Here is a 23,422-nt window from a genome sequence, read left to right as displayed (position 1 = left end):
TCACCCTCCTACTGGTGCCTTTTTTTTTTCCCTTTAAAACTCTTTTATCTTCTGTTTTGGAATCAGTACTAGGTATATACAATGTACAATACTGTGTATTGGCTCCAAGTCAGAAGAGTGGTAAGGGCTAGGCCATGGGGGTTAAGTGACTTGCCCAGGGTCACACAGCTAGGAAGTGTTTGAGGTCACATCTGAACCCAGGACCTCCTACTCTGGAACCTGGCTCTCAATCTGTTGAGCCATTGAGCCACCCAGCTGCCCCTATTTAGTGCTTTCATATGACATTCCCAGTCTCCCAAAGCTTTATGCACAAGCTATTTCTCTCCCTTTGATCCCAAAATGTCATCTCACTTCTGCCATTGGGAATTCCTCCGCTTCTTTCTAAGTTTGGTTCAGGGACTACTTCCCTTTGAGATGAGGCTTTTTTTGAATCAACCATTCTTTAGTGCTTTGCACGCCCTGCCCCACCCCCAGTTATTAGGCGTTCCTATGTTTTTGGATCCTTATTTCTCCCTGCATAAGACTCCCCTCTGGAAATGTAGCCTTTGAAGACCCAGATGATGCCATTTCTATCTTTGCCTCCTCCCTGCCCACTAGCCCAGTGCCTTGCATTTGTAGAATCATAGATTTATCCCTAGAAGGGAAAGACCATCCTGTCCAAACCCCTCATTTCAGAGATGAGGAAAACACCATCCACCTTTTGCTTTGTAGGGTAGTTTTAGTAAACAAAGGTAGAATTAGAACTCCAAATTCAGTGTTGTTCTCAGTCTAGAAGGATAACAGTAGGTGGGGGGAAGGAGGACTCAGAATTCAATTCCATATAAAAAATTTTTTTAAAACCCATCTAAATAAGATAGTTAAAAATGTTTTTTGAATCTGGTTAATCCATCTCCAGTCTCTGAGCCTAAGGAAAGCTCTCTGAATTCTGTCAGATTCCATTTTAGCACTTAAATCAATTGAATTGATTTGATGAGTTGATTAAATTGATTTAATGAATGAAAAGCATTTACTAATCTTGTTGCTGCATCACTGCACAAAGAACCAGGAATGTGATGAAAAAACCCAGATAGTGCCTTGAGGAGTTTACATTGTAATGGAGACCATACATGAGGGAGTGGTGACCTGGAAAGTCCCTCAACCCTATCTGGGAACAAAGAAGGCAATCCTTATGTCTTTCCAGTTATCTTGATCCTATTGATTAGATTGCTATTGCCTGGGAAGGAGTGAGGTGGGGTGAGTCCTGGATGACAATGGCCCCAGTAAATAGCTCTAGTTTGTGCCCTGTCCAACCACTTTGTTCCTCCCAGGCTTTGTCTTTGGAGATGTGATAATGACCTTTCTGAGATCCTTTATTGTGGTGGAGATCCTGAGACCATCTGGGGCTTTTCTCTTCTTTTCTTTTCTTTTCTTTTCTTTTCTTTTCTTTTCTTTTCTTTTCTTTTCTTTTCTTTTCTTTTCTTTTCTTTTCTTTTCTTTTCTTTTCTTTTCTTTTCTTTTCTTCTTGCTTTCTTTTCTTCTTCCTTCCTTCCTTCCTTCCTTCCTTCCTTCCTTCCTTCCTTCCTTCCTTCCTTCCTTCCTTCCTTCCTTCCTTCCTTCCTTCCTCCTTCCTTCCTTCCTTCCTTCCTTCCTCCTTCCTTCCTTCCTTCCTCCCTTCCTCCCTTTCTTTCTTTCTTTCTTTCTTTCTTTCTTTCTTTCTTTCTTTCTTTCTTTCCTTCCTTCCTTCCTTCCTTCCATTCATTTAGGCAATTTAGAACATTATTTCCTTGGTTACAAGAATCATATTCTTTCTTTCCCTCACTCCTCTTCCCATAGCTTACATGCAGTTCCACTGGATATTACATATGTCCTTGATCAGAACCTATTTCCATGTTGCTGATGTTTGCACTGGGATGCTCATTTAGAATCTACATCCACCTGGGGCCAATTCTTAATAGCTATAATAATGAAAAAGAAGAGACCATCAAAAGGCATTCCAATGAAGTACACCAGAAGTACCACTTGAGGGTGGAAAAGATTCACTATAAATTGGAAAAGGCGGAGCTGGAGCTAGAGCTAGAAACTTGAGTCTGCAGCCTTCAAAGAATTCTGAGGAATGAGACAGACAGACACAGGAGAAACTCTGGAAAGATAATGCTTCTAGATTCATCTATTTATGCAGAAGTGTAGGGGACCAGCTAATAATAGCTGATACTTCTACAGGGTGTGCCAACATTCTTGATCCAGTTAAGTGGTTAAAGCTTAAGCTTGCAAAAGACTTTTTTTAAAAAACCTTACCTTCCATCTTGGAATCAATACTGTATATTGGCCCCAAAGCGGAAGAGAGGTAAGGGCTAGGCAATGGGTATTAAGTGACTTGCCCAGGGTCACTCAGCTGGGAAGTGTCTGAGGCCAGATTTGAACCTAGGCCTGGCTCTCAATCTACTGAGCCATTCAGCTACCCCTGCAAAAGACTTTTAGGGCACCTTGTACAGTGCTTTACATTTTACTGAACACTTTACATACATTATCAAGTCAGCTCTGGATCTCAGGCTGTACTAGATAGAAAATGAATATTTCAAAAAGATTTCGATTTCACCACTCATTGTGCCTGTGAAACCCTTTTTCAATCTGACCTTTTCAATCACCCTTTCAAATAGTAAAGTCACTTAGAAAAAATTCTCTATGAATTATTGATTTTTCTCCCATCCAACCCTAGAAACATTTCTTATTGTTTGTCCCTTGTTTCAAGGAGGGTCAATGACTTCACAGACTGACATCTGGACTTTGCAGTGATGTGGATTTAAGTGAGGCAGAGCTGAATGAGTTGGATTGAAGGGAGGCAGCCTACAGACTTGTCAGCGCTACTCTCTCTTCCAGAATCATGGAAAATCCAGTGACAAAACAGAAGTCAGGAAGCCTGGTGATAGCCAGGGAAGACCTGGACATCTTTGATTTCTGATGTCGGATGTCCGACTGCTCCATGGCCACCTGCTTTAGTCACCTTCCTGGCTGTTGGAATAAATTGCTTCCCCTGCCCATTCTGCCTGCCAGAGGGAAGGCTTCCCATGTGTCTTTAACAAACTGATGGGTTTGAGGCTTATTGCTTACCCCCACCTGCTAGGCTGGTTTTCTTGGGCTTTCCTCTGCACATGCTACAGCTTCTTGGAATCACAGGTGAGAGCTGGACACCCAAGGTGGATGAACAGCCCCCCAAAGGCTCAACGCATTCTTACACCCGTGGAGCCAGTCCTGAAACATAGTTCTAAGGTGTTGGATTTAAAAAAACAAAAAGAATCCCTGCCCTCAAAGAACTTTCTTTGACTGGGGAGTTGACTTTGAGCAACCTCTTAGACACATTTCTAAACTAATAAATTCCAATCTGAGGGGATTGCCTTATGAACTAAATGAGATATTAATCAGCAGAATAGGGAGTACTTTAGTGAGGAATATTCCTGTTATTCCTCCTTCAGAAGTTTCTGGGATTCCCCTTTACATAAGTTACATACGTTTCTGGTAGGTAGAATTCTTTGCCCCCTTTCCAAACTGATTAGACTTTATTCCCCCTCTGGTACTCTATGCTCCAACCAAAGGAGGCTATTGGCTCTTTCCCATCATCTGGGCATATTCCATGTCCCACGTCTGCTTTAGCAAAGGCTGGCCCGTCTTCCTGGAAGGCTCTCTTTCCTCACCTCAACTTTTTAAAATTCCTAGTTCCTCTTGATCAATGACACACATAAAACCCAGTGGAATTGCTAGTTGGCTATGAGAGGGAGGTTGGAGGGGAGAGAAAGAACATCAATCATGTAACCATGGGAACATTCTTAATTAACTAATTAAATAAATAAACATAAAAAAGTCATGACCAAAAAAACAAAAAAATGAAAACTCCTAGTTCTCTTCAAGATTTCGCTCCATTCTGGCCTTCATAAAGAAGTCTTTTCTAATACTTTGCCAGGAGTTAATAGCAAGACTTGATTGCCAGAGACCATGCCTTTGACTATGGTATCTGTATTGCCAGAGAGAATTCCAACCTATCCATCTATCGGTAAGCATTTATTGAGCACCTACTGTGTGCCAGATGTGTGAATGATGACAAGAGCCAAGCAAACCAAACCTTGGAACAAAAGAAATATAGGGACCCTTGAAGCAATGGCCCTAGATAAATAACATGTATCTAATCTGTCCATTTCTCCATATAAATAATCATGGTTTTTTTTTAAACCCTTACCTTCTTTCTGCCTTTGAGTCAATACAGTATATTGGTTCCAAGGTAGAAGAGTCATAAGAGTGAGGCAATGGGAGTTAAGTGACTTGGCCAGGGTCACACAGCTGGGACAGGTCTGAGGCCAGATTTGAAGCCAGGACTTCTTGTCTCTAGGCCTGCCTCTCAGTCCATGGAGCCCCTCAAGCTGCCCCCATATTTATTTTTTTATATATTCCAGATTTATTTTCAGGTAACCTGTTGTCTGTTTCTAAGCAGAATGTAAGTTTCTTGAGGAAAGTACCTGTACTTGTCAAGTATTTGTCCTTTATATAACAGACCTATATTTGATTGTGCCCTTGCCAAGGGGACAAAACCCCTTCTAAAATATCTCACCTTGCGTAGACTCTAAATGAACATCCTAATGCAAACACCAACAACATAGAAATAGGTTCTGATCAAGGACACAAGTAATACCCAGTGAAATTGCTCATTGGATGTAGGAAGGGTGGGGGGAGGGGAGGGAGGGAAATAATGTGATTATTGTAACCAAGGAATATTGTTCGAAATTGATTAAATAAATTAATTAAAAAAAAATCTCACCTTGGGATCTAAGTTATCCCTTGGAAACCCTTGTTGCTTGGAGGGTCAGCGGACCTGGTGTCTCAAGCTAATGTGCTCGGATTCTTGAATGTGATACTGAAGGTAAGGCTTTATGAAAGCTGTAAACCCCCCTTTCCTAAAACATCTGGGGCACGTGAGGAGGAGGGCTATGTTCCCAAAGACTTCCAGAGCATTCTTGCAGTGTCCTTACTTAGATAGACGTTGAATCTTTGAATATTTATAGATTAAGAGAAGCCTTCTGACAGAATGGTGACAGACTCAGGAAATAGAGTTAAACTTAAGATATTTCGAATATGGCCAATGTGAGAATTTGTTTTGTTTGATTATGAACACTTATTACGATAGTTTTCTTTTCTTTCTTTTTTTTCCAGTAGAAGGATAGGAAAGACAGAGAATAGATATTTGTTAATGGAAAAGAATTAAAATTAAAAAATTACCTATTGATTGAATTCCTTTAAAAAAATCAGTTTTGTGCAGAAGGAAAACATGATTAATCATGTGAGTCGATGGGGATATGATTGGGATTTTGGCCTTAAAAGATCACTTTACTGCAAATATGAATAATATGGAAATAGGTTTTGAACAGTGATATATATATAACCCAGGGGAATTGCTTGTCAGCTGGGGGATGGGGAAGGGAAGAAGTGTGGGAAAGATCATGAATCATGTAATCATGTAAAAATATTCTAAATAAATAAATTTAAAAATCAGTTTTATTGATAATTTAAAAATACTATCATTTTCAATGCCCCCCCCCACTCCTTCGACCCTCAGAATCCTACCTTTTACCAAAAAAATATAGATTAGTACAATAAAAAAGCTGACTGTGTCTAAAATGTATGCCTCATTGGACAGCTAGATGGCTTAGTGAGTGGCCAGAGAACCAGGTCTGGAGATGGGAGGTTCTGGGTTCAAATGTGGCTTCAGATACTTTCTAGCTGGGTGATCCTGGGCAAGTCACTTAACCCCATTTGTCTAGTCCTTTACACTCTTCTGTCTTGGAATCAATACTTAGTATTGGTTCTAAGATTCCAAGAGAAATGGTAAGGGTTTAAAAAACAAACAAACTATGCATCATTGTACAATATTGTCCAGTATCTCTAGGTCAAGAGTAGGGAAGTATGTTTCACATTCAATTTTCAGAAGTCTGGAAAGGTCACTGAATTAATTCCAGTTCTGATAATTTCTTTTTTGGTTTCTTTTATTTATTTATTTATTTTTTAAAATTCTTCCCTTCAAGTCTTAGTATCAATTCTGAGACAATTCTATTTTCTTCTTCAGTTCATTTTACAGATGAGGAAACTGAGGCAATAGCCGTAAGGGCTTGTCCAAGGTCACACAGCTAGGTTGTATCTGATGACAAATCTGAACCCAGGTCCTCCCAACTCCATGCCTGGCTCTATCCACTGAACCATCTTGCTGCCCCATATCTCTCATTGTTTTACATTTTTATGTATATTACACTCTTGGTGCTACAGACCTCAATTGCCATCAGTTCCATTCAAGTCTTCCCTATGCTGACAAAATTCTTTTAGGGTTCCTAGATTGGCTGTGGGATGGGCACTGGGAGTTTTGCTTGTCTGGATTTTCTGAGAATTTATATGTATCGGGAACAGGGACGAGGAGAGAATTGGAGGCTTGCCCAGAATTTTCCTCTCATTTCCTCATCTCAGCCTCTACCTTTTGGCACAGCTTGCTTATAAAGTTCATTAACTTCATAGGTTCATAGATTTAGAGCTGGAAGGGATATTAGAGGCCATCTAGTTCAATCCCTTCATTTTACAGAGAAAGCCCAGAGAAGTTAATATCCCACAGAGGCAGAACCTTGCTTTCAATGCAGGTCTTCTGTGGAGCAGTCAAGCAGCATTTATTTAGTAAGTGTTCCGTGCCCAGTGCTACATCAACCACTCAATATACTCAGAAAGGCAAAAACGGTCCCGCCGTCAAGAAGCCAAATTCTAATGAGGCAGACTGGGTAAAAGAAGATCGATGACAAATCTTGGCACATACAAGAAGGAAGGACATCCATGGAAGGTAATCTCAGAGGGGAAGGTGCTAGCGGCTGGGTTCTTGGAACAGATCCGCATCCTTTATGTCATTGAACACAAACTCTTTCTAATGTGACACTTGTTGTTCAAACACTTTCCAGTAGTGCCCAACTCATGGTGACCCCATTTGGGGTTTTCTTGGCAAAGATATTGGAGTGGTTCTCCATTTTCTTCTCTGGCTCATTTTACAGATGAGGAAATGGAGGCAAAAAGGGTTAAGTCTCTGACTCCATTTGGGTTTTTTTTTTTTTGGCAAAGAAACTGGAGTGGTTTGCCATTCCTTCTCTGGCTCATTTTACAGATGAAGAAACTGGGACGAACAGGGTTAAGCAACTTGCCCAGGGTCACATGATCAGTAAATGTCTGAGGCCAGATTTGAACTCAGGAAAATGAATCTTTTTGACTCCAGGCCTGATAACACTATCCATTGAATCAACTAACTGCCCCATGATAGGACACTATAAACACATTATTCCTATGGTTAAAAATCTTCAGCTGAGTTGCTCTTGATTATTAAAATAAAAAATAAACCCTTTAAGGATTAATATTAAATTTGAGAAACTTATGAGAAAGAACACTATCCATATTCAAGAGGAAGAACTGTGGGGGTAGAAACACAGAAGAAAAACAGCTTCTTGATCACATGGGTTGATGAAGATATGGTTGGGGATGTAGACTCTGAATGAACATCCTAGTGCAAACATCAACAATAATGGAAATAGGTCTTGGTTAATGATACATGTAAAACCCAGTGGAATTGCTTGTTGGCTACAGGATGGGGGTGGGAGGAGGGGAGGGAAAGAACATGAATCATGTAACTGGAAAAATATTCTAAATTAATTAAATAAAAAATTTCAAATCACACACACAAAAAGGATTAATAGTAAAAAATTACCCACAATTGTGCACTTCTTTTAACAATTCTATTTCAGAGGCAGCTAGGTGCTAGAGAAGCTAGAGTGCTGGGCTTAGAATCAGGAAAAGCTGAGTTCAAATCCAGCTTTAGCAACCTTCTAGATATGTGACCCTGAACAAGTCACTTAATTCTGTTTGAAAAAAAATTCTATTTCAACTTTGGCTCATTTTATTTCTTTTCTTGTACTCTTGCCAAATTGGACCACTCACTAATCTCCATTCTGATTCTGCCCTTCTCTTTGTGCCTGCTATCCCTCATGTCTGAGACAGACTTCTCAAGATCTGATCCTTGGAATTCTTTTCTTCCTTCAAGGTCCTATGAGGACTTGCATAACTTCCTTCATAAATTCTCTTTAATCTTCTCTGGCTACAAATACTCTTCATTTCATATTGGTTGTAGCACCTTAGGCTTCTCTTGAGCACTTTGTTTTCTTCTGTGTTGTGCAGTTATTTGTGTACACATCATCTCTCCCATTGGAAGACAAACTTCTTAAACATCAAGTCTATCTTAGTTCATACTGGTATGCTCAGCCTTATTATGTAAATGTATTTTTGATGAAATGAGTAAGTCTAGTGGTCCCTGGTCTGCTGCAAAGTAACCTTTCCCAGACCTTCTGGCCAGTAAGATCACAGCTTTGGGCCTGCCTCAGCAACCCAGCCTCTGTTTAGGGGATGGCCAGCACCTGGCTACTTATTTTTCATTCTTTTCCTGGCTCCCCATCAGACCCTCCATCTGTAAAAATTACATTTATCTCTAATAATAAAATTATTATATTTTAGGAGGTTTATTAAATGATCATTAGAAATCAAGGAATAAAGAGGATACAAAATAAAAACCATATGCCCATGGCTGATTAGCCCATTTAAAATCCCCACACTTAGCTTACCACCATACTTGCTGCACTCTTTTATTATTTTTTCTTGCATGTGCAATATACTATTTCAGTTTTTTTTATTTTTTTCTCTCCTTTTTGTATTTGAAGCACGTCACCAGTATTAAGATTTTCTTTAACTTTTTAGATTTTGCAGTAATTAAGTTTAAAATATATTTGCTATAATGTCAATGCATACCCAAAAAGCTTTAGACTATAAAAATGATGCCATTGATTGTTTAAAAAATTATGGGACTTTGCTTAATGATTCTGACAAGAGAATACAAAAGAGCCATTGCACAGTGTCAAAGAAGCACAAAGCTACTTGCTTAGTGCTAAAGAGCACAAAGGTCAAAGAGACCAACCAATCCCAATGGGATTGATGAAAAACTTGAGCCTAGACAAGAAGACTTGAACTTCTTTGGGGTTTGATGTTGCAGCTGTTTAATATATGTTAAAGGCAGGTCTTCCTTGTCCCACATTCTACCAAGTATCTCAAATTTGGCTCCTACTTGGCTACCTGACTCCTATAGTCTAGTCTCTTTTCTGTCTTTTATGGTGTGGCAAACTTTCTATAGTCCTGGCTACTGATTGGATAAATGCATAATGACTTAAATCATTTTAATTGGGCCCTGATTCAAGAACCTGTTATAGGTTTGTTTTTCCTTTTCTTAGAATTTTTACACATAAGACTTTGATGGTCTATATTTCATCCACAAATTATTTTCTCTTTTATTTGGATTTTTTTTTATGTTTTTTGATTTCTCTTGCCAATTGATTCATATACTTCATAACTCAGCCATGCATCCGTAAGTGATCCCTGTGTTTTTCAATCACCCTCTTCAAGGGGGGGGGGTGGAATGTATAATTATTATTATTTTAAATTGCAAAGTTTAAATTCCTTTTGAAAAACATGCTACCTCTCCAAATCCAGAAACTGAACTGTTTGGAGAAGACACCATGAAGATGCCTCCATAGACCACACACTGCACCAGAAGATCCAGAGGGAACTTTGGGATGTAGTGATTTGAACTGTGTGGGGTTGAATGCATTTGTTTTGTATGTATACTCTTATGCCAAAGGGTACTGCCCCCTAACTGGCTTTTTGTCAATTGCTGTGACAGTTAAAAAGAGTGGTTGGTATAAACTGTGACCGCGGAAATATGGTTTCAAGATATTGTCTTGAGTTAAATCAAATATAAAGTGGTCGCCAGGGAAAAATTCCCAAATATGAAATATACTCAAGTCAGCTGGGTTTTTATGGAGATTTTAATTAATACAAATTAAGGAATAAATGAAAGGGAAAGAGAGAGAGTAAGAGGAAATAATGAGAAAAGGGGTAGGCCAGTCCAGGCCAGCCTAGGCCAGCCTTGGCCCAAGCCCCAAGAGAGATCAGTCAGTCTTTAATCCACTCACCACAAGATTTGTCCCAAGCAAGATTCTAGTGTTCAGAGAGACCCGGTTACTCCAACTAGTCCGAGCTCCAATTCAGCTTTGGCAAACTGAATTTTCAGCCAGCCACCCCAGTTCTCTCAGAGAGAGTTCCTTTTAAAGAGAATTTTCTCCTATGTCACCTCCCCTAAGTTCTCACACCTACCAATCACAGTAGATGTTTTCCAAAGGACAGACCATTCTTAATTCACACCTGAGTAGACTAAAACTTCTGAGTAAGTTCACACCTCTTTGCCCCTTGCAAATTTGCAAGTTGCCTGACCTTTTAGTGATTAATTTGACCTTCATAGGTACTTAGCACCTTTTTATATTAGATCTAAAAATAGACTTAGCTTAAGGTTTTTGCTTCACTATAAGTATGAGTTAAGTACTTTTTCATTGTTCAGTAAAGAGTTTACAACTTTATCTTCCCCTAAAGTATGCTTAAGTATGGATGGAGTAGAGTTCTCACATTCTTGACTAAATCCCTTCATTGTTTAAAATGGGGAATGGTCTTAACCAAGTGTTCTGAAGTAGGGTCTGAGAATTTTTTTTTTTAATTTAGAACTTTTATTTAATTAATTAATTTAGAATATTTTTCCATGGTTACAAGATTCATGTTCTTTCCCTCCTCTGCCCCCATCCCACTCTCATATCTGACATGCTTATTCCACTGGGTTTTATATGTGTCATTGATCAAGACCAATTTCCATATTATTAATATTTGCACTAGGGTGATCATTTAGAGTCTATATCCTCAATCATATCCCCATCAACCCATGTTATCAAGCAGTTGTTTTTTTTTTCAGTGTTTCTACTCCCACAGTTCTTCCTCTGAATGTGGAGAGTGTTCTTTCTCATAAGTCTCATGTTTCTTTCTTTTTTTAAATTTTATAATATTTTATTTGATCATTTCCATGTATTATTCATTAAAGACAAAGATCATTTTCTTTTCCTTCCCTCCCCACCCCCCATAGCTGGCGCGTGATTCCTCTGGGTATCACATGTGTTCTTGATTCGAACCCATTGCCATGTTGTTCATATTTGCATTGGAGTGTTCGTTTAGATTCTCTCCTCTGTCATGTCCCCTCAACCTCTGTCGTCAGGCAGTTGCTTTTCCTCGGTGTTTCTACTCCCACAGTTTGTTCTCTGCTTATGAATGGTGTTTTTTTCTCCTAGATCCCTGCAGATTGTTCAGGGACATTACACCGCCACTAGTGGAGAAGTCCATTACGTTCGATTATACCACAGTGTATTAGTCTCTGTGTACAATGTTCTCCTGGTTCTGTTCCTCTCGCTCTGCATCACTTCCTGGAGGTTGTTCCAGTCTCCATGGAACTTCTCCACTTTATTATTCCTTTGAGCACAATAGTATTCCATCACCAACATATACCACAGTTTGTTCAGCCATTCCCCAATTGATGGGCATCCCCTCGTTTTCCAGTTTTGGGCCACCACAAAGAGCGCAGCTATGAATATTCTTGTACCAGTCTTTTTCCTTATTATCTCTTTGGGGTACAGACCCAGCAGTGCTATGGCTGGATCAAAGTGCAGACAGTCTTTTATCACCCTTTGGGCATAGTTCCAAATTGCTCTCCAGAATGGTTGGATCAGTTCACAACTCCACCAGCAATGAATTAATGTCCCTACTTTGCCACATCCCCTCCAGCATTCATTACTTTCCTTTGCTGTCATGTTAGCCAATCTGCTAGGTGTGAGGTGATACCTCAGAGTTGTTTTGATTTGCATCTCTCTGATTATAAGAGATTTAGAACACTTCTTCATGTGCTTATTAATAGTTTTGATTTCTTTATTTGAAAACTGCCTATCCATGTCCCTTGCCCATTTATCAATTGGAGAATGGCTTGGTTTTTTGTACAATTGATTTAACTCTTTATAAATTTGAGTAATTAAACCTTTGTCAGAGGTTTTTATGAAGATTTTTTTCCCACTTTGTTGTTTTCCTTTTGATTTTAGTTACATTGGTTTTGTTTGTACAAAAGCTTTTTAATTTGATGTAGTCAAAATTATTTATTTTACATTTTGTGATTCTTTCTATGTCTTGCTTGGTTTTAAAGTCTTTGCCCTCCCAAAGGTCTGACATGTATACTATTCTGTGTTTACCCAATTTTTACTTATGGTTTCCTTCTTTATGTTTAAGTCATTCACCCATTTTGAATTTATCTTGGTGTAGGGTGTGAGGTGTTGATCACCTAATCTCTCCCACACTGCCTTCCAATTTTCCCAGCAGTTTTTATTGAATAGTGGATTTTTGTCCCAAAAGCTGGGATCTTTGGGTTTATCGTATACTGTCTGGCCGAGGTCACTTGCCCCCAGTCTATTCCACTGATCCTCCTTTCTGTCTCTTATCCAGTACCAAATTGTTTTGATGACTGCTGCTTTGTAATATAGTTTAAGGTCTGGGACTGCAAGGCCCCCATCATATGTGTTTTTTTTTTCATTATTTCCCTGGACATCCTTGATCTTTTGTTATTCCAAATGAACTTTGTTATGGTTTTTTCTAAATCAGTAAAGAAATTTTTTGGGAGTTCCATGGGTATGGCACTAAATAGATAAATAAGTTTGGGTAGGGTGGTCATTTTTATTATATAGGCTCGTCCTATCCATGAGCAGTTAATGTTTTTCCAATTGCTCAAGTCTAGTTTTAGTTGTTTGGCGAGTGTTTTGTAGTTGTGTTCATATAGTTCCTGTGTTTGTCTCAGGAGATAGATTCCTAAGTATTTTATTTTGTCTAAGGTGATTTTGAATGGGATATCTCTTTCTAGTTTTTGTTGCTGAGTTGTGTTGGAGATATATAGAAATGCTGATGACTTATGTGGGTTTATTTTGTATCCGGCAACTTTGCTAAAGTTGTTGATTATTTCAATTAGCTTTTTAGTTGAATCTCTAGGATTCTTTAAGTAGGCCATCATGTCATCTGCCAAGAGTGATAACTTGGTCTCCTCCTTGCCTATTTTGATGCCTTCAATTTCTTTTTCTTCTCTAATTGCTACTGCTAGTGTTTCTAGTACAATGTCAAATAGTAGAGGTGATAATGGGCATCCTTGTTTCACTCCTGATCTTATTGGGAATGCATCTAGTTTATCCCCATTGCAGATGATATTAGCTGATGGTTTTAGTTTTATTATTTTTAGGAACGACCCTTCTATTCCTATGCTTTCTGGTGTTTTTAGTAGGAATAGGTGTTGTATTTGATCAAAGGCTTTTTCTGCGTTTATTGAGATAATCATGTGGTTCTTGTTGGTTTGCTTATTGATGTGGTCAATTATGTGGATGGTTTTCCTAATATTGAACCAGCCCTGCATCCCTGGTATAAATCCTACTTGATCATGGTGGATGACCCTTCTGATCACTTGCTGGAGTCTTTTTGCTAGTATCCTATTTAAGATTTTTGCATCTATATTCATTAGGGAGATTGGTCTATAGTTTTCTTTCTCTGTTTTTGACCTGCCTGGTTTTGGAATCAGTACCATGTTTGTATCATAAAAGGAGCTTGGTAGAATTCCCTCTTTGCTTATTATGTCAAATAGTTTGTATAGTATTGGGATTAACTGTTCTCTGACTGTTTGATAGAATTCACTGGTGAATCCATCAGGCCCTGGGGATTTTTTCTTAGGAAGTTCTTTGATGGCCTGTTGGATTTCATTTTCTGATATGGGATTATTTAAGAATTCTATTTCTTCTTCTGTTAGTTTAGGCAGTTTGTATTTTTGTATATATTCATCCACATCACCTAAATTGGTGTATTTATTGCCATATAATTGGGCAAAGTAATTTTTAATGATTGCCTTAATTTCATCTTCATCAGAGGTGCTGTCCCCCTTTTCATCTTTGATGCTGTTAATTTGCTTTTCTTCCTTCCTTTTTTTAATTAGATTGACCAGTACTTTGTCTATTTCATTTGGTTTTTTCAAAGTACCAGCTTCTTGTCTTATTTATTAAATCAATAGTTCTATCACTTTTGATTTTATTAATTTCTCCCTTAATTTTTAGGATTTCTAGTTTGGTTTTCTGCTGGGGGTTTTTAATTTGGTCGCTTTCAAGTTTTTTTATTTGCATTTCCAATTGATTGATCTCTGCTCTCCCTAGTTTGTTAATATATGCACTCAGGGCTATGAATTTACCGCTAATTACCGTTTTGGCTGCATCCCAAAAGGTTTGAAAGAATGTCTCGCCATTGTCATTTTCCTCGATGAAATTATTAATTGTTTCTATGATTTCTTCTCTAACTAAACAATTTTGGAGTATCATATTGTTTAATTTCCAGTTAGTTTTTGATTTGGTTTTCCATATACCATTACTAATCATTATTTTTATTGCCTTGTGATCTGAAAAGGCTGCATTTATTATTTCTGCTTTTCTGTATTTGTGTGCCATGTTTCTGTGACCTAATGTATGGTCAATCTTTGTGAATGTGCCATGTGGTGCTGAGAAGAAGGTGTATTCCTTTTTATCCTTATTTATTTTTCTCCATATGTCTATTAATTCTAATTTTTCTAAGATTTCATTCACTTCTTTTACCTTTTTCTTATTTATTTTTTTATTTGATTTATCTAAATTTGATAATGGTTGGTTCAAGTCTCCCACTAATATGGTTTTACTGTCTATTTCTTCCTTCAATTCTCCTAGTTTCTCCATTAGAAATTTGGGTGCTATATTATTTGGTGCATACATGTTGATTAGTGATATTTCCTCATTATCTAAAGTCCCTTTTAACAAAATATAATTACTTTCCCTATCCCTTTTGATCAGGTCTATTTTTGCTTTGGCTTTATCAGATATCATGATTGCCACTCCTGCCTTCTTTCTGTCAGTTGAGGCCCAGAAGGTCTTACTCCATCCTTTAATTCTGACCTTGTGGGTGTCTACCCACCTCATGTGTGTTTCTTGAAGACAACATATGGTAGGGTTTTGGATTCTAATCCATTCTGCTATTTGTCTACGTTTTATGGGTGAGTTCATCCCATTCACGTTCAAAGTTATGACTGTCACTTGTGGATTCCCTGGCATTTTGATATCCTTCCCTAATTCTAACCTTTCTTCTTCAGCTCTACCTTTTAGTCCAGTGATTTACTTTAAATCAGTCCCCCTTGTACTTCCCTTTCTACCCCCCTCCCTTTTTATTCCCTCCCTTATTTTCCTGTGTGGTCTTTTTAAAATTTCCCCTCCACCCTCTCCCTCCCTTGTACTGCTTCCCTCCCCACCAGTCTGTTTTTTACCCTTCTACTCCCCTATAGGGCACAAATCTATTCTCTTCCCCAATGGATTGGATTGTTCTTCCCTCTTTGGGTCAGTTTCAAAGTACGTAAGAGTTGAGTATTTCCTATCTCCAACCTCTTTACCCTTCCAGTGTATCAATGTTCTCCCCCCTCCCGCCATGAGCTTCTTTGTGACATATAAATTTACCCCCATTTGTTTCTTTTCCCATTTCTTTTAGTCATAACCTCTTTTCTTTTTTAGCTTTAGTCATGTATATATATATATATGTATATATATATATATATACATACACATGTATATGTATTTATGCATGCATATATCTATATACCTATTTAGGTCTTGTCCTTTCATCCTTTACAGTTTGTCACTGTTCCCTCTGAGTGTAGTTCTTCTAGCTGCTCAGGTGATAGCAACAGTTTTTAAGAGTTGCCAATGACCTCTTTTCTTATAGGGATACATATCATTTTAACTTATTGAGTCTCTTAAAACTTTGTTGTTGTTGTTGTTTCCCCTCTTTTTTAATTACCTTCTGAGGATTCTCTTGAGTTCTGCGGTTGGACTTCAAATTTTCTGTTCATGTCTGGTCTTTTATTTATGAATGCTTGGAACTCTTCTGTTGTGTTAAATGACCATACTTTCCCCTGTAAGAATATAGTCAGTTTTGATGGGTATTTTATTCTTGGCTGTAGACCTAGTTCCCTTGCTTTCCGGAATATCGTATTCCATGCCTTTTGGTCCTTCAGTGTGGATGCAGACAGATCCTGTGTTATCCTCACCGTGGTTCCATGGTATCTGAATGGCTTCTTTTTGGCAGCTTGTAATATCTGTTCTTTCATCTGATTGTTTTTGAATTTGGCTATAACATTTTTTGGTGTTGTCAGTTGGGGATTAAATACAGGGGGTGATCTGTGGATTCTTTCAATCTCCACTTTCCCCTCTTGTTCTAGGATCTCGGGACAGTTTTCCTGGATAATTTCCTCTAGTATTATGTCCAGGCTTTTTCTTTTGTCGTGGTCTTCTGGTAGTCCAATTATTCTTAAATTGTCTCTTCTTGAACGATTTTCTAAATCGTCTGTTTTGTGAATGAGATGCTTCACATTTTCCTCAATTTTTTCATTCTTTTTGTTTTGTTTTATAGTGTCCTGCTGCCTTGTGAGGTCACTTGATTCTAGTTGTTTTACTCTGGTTCTTAAAGATTGGATTTAATCTCTGGCTTTTTGGTCGTCTTTTTCCTTCTGGTCTGATTTTCTTTGAAGGTCATTTTTCATCTTCTTTACCTCGTCTTTCATCTCCTTTGCCTCATCTTTCATCTCCTTTGCTTCATTTTCCAGCTGGATGATTTTGGCTGTCAGGACACTATTTTCTTGTTTTAGTTCAAGTGCCTCTGTTTCCAGATGACTTATCTTAATTTTTAAGTTCTTTCCCCAATTATCTTCAGCCTCTCTTAGTTGTGTTTTGAGTTCTTCCACAGCCTGGATCCAATTCGCTGGGATTTCTGGTTTATCGTTTGCTGATCTCTCCCCCTCTGTTCCATTTGCTGAGTAGTAGCTGTCTATTTTAGTTTCTTTCTTCTGTTTCTGTTGTTTGTTCAAATTCACCCCTTCTTTACTCCCCGTATTTGTCTGTGCTCTTGTTCCTCTCATTTTTTTGTTTTTTTGGGACTTCTATCAGTCTCCCCTCTTGGAGCTTTAACAGAAGATCTCTTGGTGTAATCTCTGGGGGAGGGTTGTTGGGGGTTTGAGCTTTCCTGTTCTCTGGAGGCTTTTGATTGGCTTAAAGTCCAGCAGTCAATGAGGATGGATGGGGAGCCTGGGCTTCCCTGCGTTCTGGAGACTTTTGATGGGATTGAGTTCAGCTTAGTTGGGCTGGATTTACTCTGAGTTTTAAACTTCCTGGACGGCTGGAGCAAATATGGAGGATCTCCAAAGCTCTGGCCAGGCTGCCAGCTTCTCCTCTAGGTTTCTGTTTTTTCAGAAGACCCTGCTCTCTAAGGGGGGGAGGTGCGTGGCCTCCCTGGGCTCTGAGGGCTCCTGATGGGATTAGGTTCAGCTGGTTCTTTCAGAAGACCCTGCTCTCTAAGGGGGGAGGGGTTGTGGCTTGCCTGGGCTTTGAGGGCTCCTGATGGGATCTGAGAATTTTTAAGATTCACAGTGCCTAAAAATCATTGGTTTTGTTCTCTTTCCTTTTATCCTTAAATTATTGTAATATCATAGCTTGTATGTTTACAAGATCCACTGGAGAGATTAGTCTTCTGCAGGTCTCAGGGGGGAATGTATAAATGGAGATTTTGAACCCTAGATTTCATTACCCCAGAAGTCCTTGGTACTTCCCAGAATTCCCTATAATCTCTCCTGCATCTCCATGTTGGCAAGATCACGTTTTTGGTATTTAACTGGCAGTAATGCCTCCCATGTGCTCTCTTCTTGCATGATGTAGTGATGGTGGTTAGGTGAGGAAAATTTGAAAATGGCTAGTCAGCCATGGGCATGTGGTTTTTATTTTGTATCCTCTTTATTTCTTGATTTCTAATAATCCTTAATAAACCTCATAAAATATAATATTTTTATTATATTAGATTTAAATTTAATTTTTACACCTCATGATTACTTTTCTACCCTTATGTGTGTTATCTTCTTCCATTAGAATGTAAGCTCCTTGAGGGAAGGGACTGTACTTTTTTGGGGGGGTTATTTGTATCTCTTTAGCATAGTATATGGCACTATTTAAAGCACATTTAATAATAAATAGTTGGGGGCAGCTGGGTAGCTCAGTGGATTGAGAGCCAGGCCTAGAGATGGGAGGTTCTAGGTTCAAATCTGGCCTCAGACACTTCCCAGCTTTGTGACCCTGGGCAAGTCACTTGACCCCCACTGCTTAGCCCTTACCACTCTTCTGCCTTGGAACCAATAAACAGTATTGATTCCAAGATGGAAGGTGAGGGTTAAAAAAAAAATACTTTTTTGTTTGTCTGAAAGGCCCTCCTTTCCTATACTCAGGTTCCTCCCATTGCTTTCGACCTTGTTCTGGTTTTACATTTTTCACTTTGCCTCTGCTTCTTTCCTATCTTCTAGTTTTTTCTTTTGGATAATATTTCAAACTCACAACTATTTTTTAAAAATTGAATTTTAAAAATTAGAGCATCTTAACATGATTTTTATTAGCCCTAACACTTACAAATGAATTGTTTGGGAAATAACTCAGCTGAAGCAGCACATCTATCTATCTATCTATCTATCTATCTATCTATCTATCTATCTATCTATCTCTTCTGGCCATTTCCTTCTCTCATATCTTATTCAGAAGTCCTAATGGTCTGTCTTTTCTGAAATTTCTAGAATTTTTTCTTACATATGTACCTTTTAGATTTTATTCTCTATTCCCCACATTTCTTCTTTGACAAGATGTCGAAACTTTTTAAATTATTTAATTGAAAGTTCTATGGTAGCCTCAAACAAGACTGTAACCTATTCTAATAAAAGGATAGGAAGCAAAAGAAAAGTCTGCTATTGTGTGTGGTTTTTGTTTTATGAACACTCAAGTTTAAAAATTTTTTAGAATCATAGGGACTGTGTAGGTCATCTAGGCCAATATCTTAATTTTATTTTTAGAATAAGATAAAATTTTTGAATTTGCAAAAATACAAGAGAGAGAAAGAGAGAGAGAGACAGAGAGACAGAGAGACAGAGATAGAGACAGAGACAGAGACAGAGACAGAGCAGAGAGACAGAGAACCCTTATAAGTTCTGGATTACTAACAATAAAAGGTAAGGGCACACTGGTTTAAGAGACTAGCCTAGGGTCACACAGTTAAAAGGGTCTGAGATCATATTTGAATCTAGGCTCTCCTCCAGCCCTGGCTTTCTATCCACTGTGCTGCCTAACTGTTCCTGCTACTGTGTTTTGGAAATCCCTTGTTTCTTACTCAAAATTATTCATTCCACATTTCTAATTTTTCTCAATTTCCCCCATAATTTAGAAATTCCAATAATTTCCCATAATTCAAATTTCTTCCCTATCTGGGAGTCCTGGACATATTCACTGTAATGTGAAGCCTGAACTCAAGCATCTCTTTAATACTGCTAAGAACAAGCAATCAATAAACAATAACAATTTTTTCCCCTCAAGTCACCGCCTTCATAACTTCCTAATAACTCTCTTGTGCACCACCCTGTAGAACATCCACTGGAGAAGCTGCTCTTTCTAGAATTCTCTACTTTCCAAATCAGTGACAACTTCTCCCCACCATAGTTAAAGTAAAGTTCTGGCCATAATTCTCTTAACTCCCTCTTCTCAAGCCACCTTCCCCACAAAATGCCTTTCTCTTTCTTGGAGTCCAGCAACCTAGAATTAAGATCGAACCAACTCCCAATGTCCATTCTTCCAGGATGAGATCATTTTCCAAATCAGTTCCCTACTATCTCATCCCTTTTATTGACCACCCTTCTCCCTAATTCAGTTCCTCCCAGGCTACTCCTCTTTTATTTATTTTCTCTCCTTTAGAATGTAAACTCCTTGAGGCTGAAACTGTATTTGATTTAGTTGTATTCCCACTAATTAGCACAATGCTTGGCACATCCTTTCAAAAACAAAACTGGCAGCCACAATCTATTGAGCTCTACTAGAATAAAAATCTAGATGCAAGGACTGAATTTACATATGTGGATCTTTTCTGGACTATTCTCTTGATTAAGTTCTATGTTTAATGTTGTCGGCTTCCCTCCCCCACTAAATTTCTTAATCCCTTAAGTTTTGACAATCTAAGAAAATAAGAAATTTCTTCCTAAATTCCTGCAGCACCCTGTGACTACTCAAGAAGGTTTTGGGTTCATACCTGATAAAAGGATGAAAGAAGTCTAATATCTTGTTATTTCTCTACAACTATTATGAATGAAAAAGATCAATGCATTTTTTTGGGGGGGTGAGGTCCATTATAAGAATGGGATAATTTCTTAAAAGTCATCTTTGTATTGTTTTGGTAGGATTTGCATTTCAATTTAACTCAACAGAACCCAGAGTGTTTTTCATATTTAAGAAATTGAAACAGGTCCTTTTAAGTATGTTTCAGATGCTTTATGTTTACTATAATCTATTATTGTATTTGTTTTATGAACACTCAAGTTTAAAAATTTTCTAGTATCATAGAGACATTGTAGGTCATCTAGTCTAATATCTTCATTTTATTTTTATAATTAAATAAATTTTTTGAATTTGCAAAAATAAATTTTCTTTCTTTATCACCATGTGTGTGTGGAGAGAGAGAGAGAGAGACAGAGAGACAGAGAGAGAGACAGAGAGAGACAGAGAGAGACAGAGAGAGACAGAGAGAGAGAGAGAGAGAGAGAGAGAGAGAGAGAGAGAGGAGAGAGGAGAGGAGAAAGAGAGAGGAGAGAGGAGAGAGAGGTGGGGAGAGGGGGAGAGAGGAGAGAGAGGAGAGAGAGAGAAAGAGAGAGAGAGAGAGAGAGAGGGAGAGAGAGAGAGAGAGGAGAGAGAGAGAGAGAAAGAGAGGGAGAGAGAGAGAGAGAGAGAGAGGAGAGAGAGAGAGAGAGAGAGGACCAGAGAGACAGAGAGACAGAGAGGACCTTTGTAACAAAGATGTGAAAACTGATGCTCAGAAAATTAAGTGACTTGACCAATGTCACATGGTCTAGATTTGAAGGTAGGTCTTTCTGACTCCAAGTCTGTGCTCTTGGATATTGTGCACTTCCTAAATTTTCTCCATCTCCAGATTGTGCTTGTCTATTTCCTTCATTTTGCATTGTTTGAAAAGTTATGTGATATGATGAGTAAATCATAATTTAGTTCTCTATTTGTGGTTTAAGGAAGTAACTGGATTATCACTCTCACATTCAATATATGTCTATCATAACAAAAATAGCCTTCAGCAACCTCCAATTCTTTACTCTAAAGTACAGGTCCTAATTTTTTTTTCCTTTTCTTTTTTTATAAAACCCTTACCTTCTGTATTAAAATTAATACTAAGTATCAGTTTCAAGGCAGAATTGTGGTTAGGAGTAGGCAATTGAGGTTAAATGATTTGTCCAGGATCACATAGCTAGGAAGTGTCTGAGGCCACATTTGAACCCACAATCTCCTGTCTCCAGGTCTGGCTTTCTATCCACTGAGCCATCTAGCTGACCCAGCCTTCCTTTTTATTTTTTTTTATTAAAAAAATTTTTTTTTTATAAACTCAAACCTGGTCTCAGACACTTCCTAGCTATGTGACCCTGGGCGACTCACTTAACCATGATTGCGTAGCTCTTGATGTTCTTCTCTTTTAGAATTCATACAAGACAGAAGGTGAGGGTTAAAAAAAAGAAAATGAATAAGCCTTCATATTATTAGCAAAATTATTTTGATTTCATGAACCTACTGGAAGGGTCTCGGGACGGCCAGAGGTCCTTGGTCTACACTATGAGAATTGCTGGAATAGAGAACTCCTGGATCAGGAAACTCCCTGCACTCATGCCAGCCAACACATTCTATTTATTTATTTTTTGCAACTAGAGTTGCTTCTAGGTAGAACATAAAATAAGCATAAATGAGACTAATTATTGTACCTTAAAAGGCACTGAACAAACTAGAGTTAGTTAATATTTATACATCTGAAGGAGGAAATTGCTTCAGTGCAGAATAATAATTAATATCACTTTAAGAGGATTTTATGATGATAAATTAGACAAATTTGATGATAAAGCTGAATTTTCAGTTCCTTTATTCCATCTTACAACAGAATTATGTTCAATCTGAAATAATCACTACATTTATATAGTAATGAAGAAAATTATATTAAATGGAGAAAGAATAATGTACATATAGAGAAATCACTGGATCCTTTTTAGAGCTGGAAAGTGGCTTCAGAGGCAATAAGAGTTCAAACCCAGAGAAAAAAATCTAAGTCCAGGCAAGGTGAGACAACTCCCAGGTCACTGAAGAATTAAAAAATACCTGTGTTAATAAGCCAGGATGTGAATGAATCCAGATCTTTTGCCTTTATATTGCCTTTTTATTTTTGTACTTTGCCCCAACCCATGTCTCCTCCCATTAAGTTCCTCAATTCTGTAGATATGAACACTCAGGTAGCCATTTCTTATTTGGTGCTTTCATTTATAAGATTGTCCACAAAGCCAGAGGCACATTACTTGATATACAGGGTTTGAAAAGAGTATCCTGTTGAAATAGGATGAAAATATCATCCATTTGGAATAAGAAGACCTGGAATAATGAGAAGGCTTACATGAATGAGTAGAAAATCAGGGCTGAAGAATATTTTACAAGAAAGTTTTGTTACTTCCAAACCCAGTCATTGGAATGAGGCTAACAAAGTTGTGGAGTAGAAGTTTGGGGGGAAAATCTGCTGTTGGACTGATCGTATTCATATATTCATAATCGGCCCATTATTTGTGTTGCTAAGGTGGTTTTAAAGTGTTGGGGTGGGGCGCAGTTGAGTAGGCTCAGTGGATTGAGAGCCAGGCCTAGAGATGGGAGGTCCTAGATTCAAATTTGACCTCAGACACTTCCCAGCTGTGTGATCCTGGGTAAGTCACTTGACCCCCATTGCCTAGCCCTTACCACTCTTCTGCCTTGGAGCCAATACACAGTATTGATTCAGAGATGGAAGGTAAGGGTTTAATAATAATAAAAAAAAAGTTAGAAAACAGCTTTTAATTTTGAGGAGGTTTTATCCAGGAAAGGAGGGATAATTGTGAAGCCCTTTGGGGGGGGGGGTGGCCAGCTCTAGTGGGTGGTGCTTAGCCATCAGACTACTTATCTTAAAGGCACTTTGTTGCCTATTAGATGCTGTAATAGGGGGAGGAGAGAAATTAGGGAGGTGTAAAAGTAAAGGGGCAGTGCAAGGTACTGAAGACCTCATAGCTAGTTCTTGTGCTCAGCAAATACTGGTTGGTTCACTGTTGCCCTTCATAGCTGAAGAAGACCAAAATGACTTCACTATGTTGGTGTGTTGCCCATGACTAATCAGACCAACAGGAGTTCAGAAGGCGATACCACAGGACAGGCAGAAATAGCTGTATGAACATTTGGGATGGATGTAAAATAGTAAAATTTAAAATGGTAAAATGGTATAAGTGATGTCTTTGAACTCTTGCATAAAA

Source organism: Monodelphis domestica, chromosome 2 (genome assembly GCF_027887165.1).
Source record: "Monodelphis domestica isolate mMonDom1 chromosome 2, mMonDom1.pri, whole genome shotgun sequence".
NCBI lineage: Eukaryota > Metazoa > Chordata > Mammalia > Didelphimorphia > Didelphidae > Monodelphis > Monodelphis domestica.
Note: the sequence above shows the minus strand (reverse complement) of the source record.